The sequence below is a fragment of the Cyprinodon tularosa genome, unplaced genomic scaffold (assembly GCF_016077235.1).
Source record: "Cyprinodon tularosa strain WSP-4 unplaced genomic scaffold, ASM1607723v1 ctg867, whole genome shotgun sequence".
Lineage (NCBI taxonomy): Eukaryota > Metazoa > Chordata > Actinopteri > Cyprinodontiformes > Cyprinodontidae > Cyprinodon > Cyprinodon tularosa.
This window is the reverse complement of record NW_024039637.1, coordinates 29479-34295: the sequence shown is the minus strand read 5'-3', so window position 1 is coordinate 34295 and position 4817 is coordinate 29479. Positions and strand designations below refer to the sequence as shown.

The 4817-nt window shown below is 44.5% G+C and overlaps 1 long non-coding RNA gene across 1 annotated transcript; it reads left to right on the top strand.

Moving 5' to 3' along the window:
- Nucleotides 1-693: 693 nt before the first annotated feature.
- Nucleotides 694-2838, top strand: LOC119775339. The gene is made up of 2 exons (XR_005279640.1): nt 694-749; nt 2679-2838. It is a non-coding gene; the product is annotated as an uncharacterized LOC119775339 (long non-coding RNA).
- Nucleotides 2839-4817: the final 1979 nt, after the last annotated feature.

Sequence of the window (4817 nt, the reverse complement as noted above, 5' to 3'; positions counted from 1 at the left end):
GATCCTTAGGAGACATTTTCATCCAGTCCGGCTCTGTATGTTCTGAAACTCAACAGAAATGTGTTGCAAAAAGTCTGTTTTGCAGCAGTTTGGTTCAGAAAAGTCAACCACGATGACTTATCCTTGATCATTCTGGAGATCTGGGCCTTTTGCCTGGATCTCTATTTTGGCTGTTTTTTCCAAAATGGGCCTCAGGCAGCTTCATGGGAAAGAGAGAGAAAAATACTGCAATGGGTCTTTACTGTCCTCAACAGGGGGTGGTGACAAGCCACACCTTCGTGGGAGTTCCTGTGGAGGCAGTTGGCTAAAAGAAAACATTACCAAAACACAACATAATGCTTCTTTTCAATAGGATAGAACAGAGAAATTTCAATTGAAACTCCTTTAAAACCTGCTCATTCTCTGACACATTCAGCTGGGGTATGTCCATACGCCATAATGCACTTCATATCTTTAAGTTGCTTGACAGGATCCACTCACTCCTCAAACTCAAGGACAGAGTTTGGTGCTTTTATGCCAGGGGTTGTTTATTTAACCACTAATAGAAAGTCTTTCTGCTGTGTTTGTCTTTCCAGACCGGCTAAAGGATTATGTTGGAAAAGAGGAGGATTTCTCTGACCAGCAGCTCTATGAACAGGAGATTAATTCCAGTTTGGACCAAGAGGAACCAGAAGCTCTGCAGATAAAAGAAGAGCAGCAAGAACCAGAACATCCCTGGACAAAAGAGGAAACCATGGAGCTCCCCATAGGTGAGCAGGAAGAGCAGCTTGTTCTGAAGCAGGAGACCAGTGTTGTTTTTGCCATCTTGGATTTAGTCTTACTTTTAGTCTTCACACTGCAAAAACAATCCAGAAATAAGTAAAAAATGGCTTAAATTAAGTATATGTAGCCTTAATTTGAGCAGGTAAATAAGATGATTTGCCAATGGAATGAGTATTTTCACTCTTAAAATAAGATAGTTAGATAATATTTACTTGAAATAAGACGATAAAATAGTTTTTTCTTATTTTAAAAGGAAATTGTCTTGTTCCATTGGCAAAGTGTCTTACTTATCTCCTCAAATCAAGGAAAAACACACTTATTTTAAGAAAAAATAACTTATTGAGATTTATATTTTTTGCAGTGCAGGGCAAAACTATTATTAGTTTTAGTCACATTTTATTCACAAAGATACGTGATAGTTTTCGTCGGTTTTAGTCGACTAAAACTTTAAACTTTGAAGTCTATTTTTAGTCAGTTTTATTTTGCAATTCATTAAAAAGTGAACCTTTACAATTCTGAATAACCAGATTCTTTACCGGACTGACAGCTCTAACCTAGATGCTACAGTAGCGGGTTATAGAATGCTGCCGTGCAGTTCATCATTGCTGTTGGGCAGAAAACTTTGATTTATAGAATTAGAGTAAACTTTTTATGAATTAATGCCCTACTTTATACAAATATCTCTCACAAAAGTTGTGAAATAGCAGATCTAGTTCAACACATCATATTGGTTAGTTTTACAGACAGACAAGCTAACAAAATGTACAATAAAGGAATGGTTTAAAACATATAAGGTTTCATCCCAAAGCAATCCCTTCCTGATCTACTATTAATTATTTAAAACACACAGATCAATAAAGTCTTCATTGCTCCAAAAAAATCCAAAAACAAAAAACAATCTTCTTTCTACAATCCAGACCTAAATTTCAATATGTTAACTAAAAAGTTGAAGTATTCAAAAGATAGAAACAAGAACTAGGATAGAGAAATATTCACAGATCTATGTACCTTTTCACCTGGGACTTAATCCAAAATAAACAGTATGCAATAAATATTTTCTTTGGATATAATGTAGCGATTCCTTTTGGTAGAAATGAAAGAATGTTTAGCATCACCGCTTGTGAGCTTCTTATAAAAATCCTGATGGTTAGTCAAAGGGATTTTTTATGCTTGGCAGAGGATGAGCAGCCACATAGTTTATTGAGTAGCGAGAGCAGGAAGAGACATCCTGCTGACAGAGAACCATCAGTGTGGAGCATAAAGTGATGACTCTGAGCTACGCTTGAGCAAAGACTCATTTCTGCACAAGCACAGCTGGAAGATCAGAGTACCGGATGATTCCGGGTTATTTTCTCCTCTGCCGCCATGATCCATCTGTGGTCATGCAGAATGTGCAGCGCTGCACGCCAGGTGGGCTGCATGACCAAACAAGACGCAGCAGCACGGCTGATACTGCTTAGCTTGTCTAACAGATTACAGCACTTTGCATTTTAAACACCTAACAGACAACCCACTAACATTTTTAAGTAGTCGAGTCACACCCAGGAGTCGTCTTTAAAGATCGATGTTTATCTGGTAAGTTTTCATTATTGTCATGTTTCCCATGAAAATGATAGATGTAGGGCTAAAGTTCCCATATTGGTGGTTTATTGGTTTCTAATAAGAAGATAACATTCATTGGTCTGGCCTTTTTCCTCTCCCAGAAGCAGGGCTATATGCTAGGCTTCTCTATCAGGAACAAAGGGGCTCCCAATTAAAATAAGCTTGGGAGTATAGCAAATAAATAGTTTTGTGAGGCTGCTGTTTTTTTAAATGGGGGTTTCCAGTCATGAATTTCCAATCTGATTCTACCCTTTGTAATATGTCCAGAAGATACAATTTTCCATTATCTGAGATAGTTGATTTCCATTTCACAGCTGATCAATTCCAGCCTTTAATGTTTTTGAAGCCTTTGAAGGACCCGGCCTACGTGGGCTGGGTCCTCAGAAAGCTGCAGCGCCTGATTTTGGACTCGGTAGGAGATCGGAAAAGCAGAAAGGAAGATAAGTAAAAAAACAAAAAAAAAAAAACAGCCAATGATTGAACAAAGCTGTCCAATGATTCTACCGATTGGGAGCAAATATATTCGTCCGCTCGTCGTCTCCCGCTTTATCCGGAACCGGGTCGCGGGGGCAGCAGACTAAGCAGAGACTCCCAGACTTCCCTCTCCGTAGACACCTCCTCCAGCTCTGCTGGGGGAAGCCCTAGGCGCTCCCAGGCCAGCGTGTCCTGGGTCGTCCCCTGGGCCTACTCCCAGTGGGACGTGCCTGGAACACCTCCCGAGGGAGGCGTCCAGGGGACATCCGAAGAAGATGTCCGAGCCACCTCAACTGACTCCTCTCGATGTGGAGGAGAACCGGCTCTACACTGAGCCTCTCCCGAATGACCGAGCTCCTCACCCTATCTCTAAGGGAGAGCCCAGCCACCCTGCGGAGGAAGCTCATTTCAGCCGCTTGTGTCCGGGATCTCGTTCTTTCGGTCATGATCCAAATTTCATGACCATAGGTGAGGGTAGGAACGTAGACCGAACAGTAAATTGAGAGCTTTGCCTTTTCGCTCAGCTCTCTCTTCACCACGACAGACAAGTGCAGCGTCCGCATTATTGCAGCAGCCGCACCGATCCGTCTATCAATCTCCCGCTCCATTCTTCCCTCACTCGTGAACAGGACCCCAAGATACTTGAACTCCTCCACTTGAGGCAGGGACTCTCCTCCAACCTGAAGGGGACAAGCCACCTTTTTCCGGTCGAGAACCATGGCCTCGGACTTGGAGGAGCTGATTCTCATCCCGGCCGCTTCACACTCGGCTGCGAACCGCCCCAGCGCACGCTGTAGGTCTTGGCAGGAGGGAGCCAGCAGAACTACATCATCCGCAAAAAGCAGGGACGAGATCCGCTGGTCCCCGAACCAGACCCCCTCCGGTCCTTGGCTGCGCCTAGAAATCCTGTCCATAAAAGTTATGAACAGGACCGGTGACAGAGGGCAGCCCTGTCGGAGTCCAACATGCACCGGGAACAGGTCCGACTTAATGCCGGCAATGCGAACCAGACTCCTGCTCCGATTGTACAGAGAACGGATGGCCCCTAATAAAGGGCCCCCGACTCCATACTCCTGGAGCACCCCCCACAGGGCAGCACGAGGGACACGGTCGAATGCCTTCTCCAAGTCCACAAAACACATGTGGACTGGTTGGGCAAACTCCCAAGAACCCTCAAGCACCCTGCAGAGGGTGTAGAGCTGGTCCACTGTTCCACGGCCAGGACGAAAACCACACTGCTCCTCCTGCAGCCGAGGTTCGACAATCAGCCGGACTCTCATCTCCAGCACCCTGGCATAGGCCTTTCCGGGGAGGCTGAGAAGTGTGATTCCCCGATAGTTGGAACACACCCTCCGGTCCCCCTTCTTATGGAGGGGAACCACCACCCCAGTCTGCCAATCCAGGGGGACTGTTCCCGACCTCCACGCGATGCTGAATAGACGTGTCAACCATGACAGCCCAACAACATCCAGAGCTTTAAGATACTCAGGACGGATCTCGTCCTCCCCACCGGGAGCAAATATATAGTAAAGCTAATTGGTCCTAGCACTGATCCCAGTGGTATTCCACAGTAACAGTGGAGCATGAAGAAGATTTATCATTAATGAGAAAAAACTGAAATCTGCCAGATAAATCCGTGGCTACAAACATGCTTCTAAAAGAATATTATGATCAGCTGTTTAAAAGGCAGCACTGAGATCCAACAGGACGAGCACAGATACAAGTCCATTATCTGAGGCCATGAGAATATCATTAGTGACTTTCACCAGAGCTGTTTCAGTGCTATGATGAGCTCTAAAGCCAGACTGAAACTCTTCAAACAGTTTATTATGGTGGAAATGATCGCACACTGTTTGGCAACTACTTTCTCAATAATTTCCTTCTCCATCCTGTCCTCGGCTGTAAAACAACACCTGGGTTCCTGGATCTCAAGGCCTAGAAAGTATCTCTCACTTCTAGGACCCTGAGATCTTCATGGT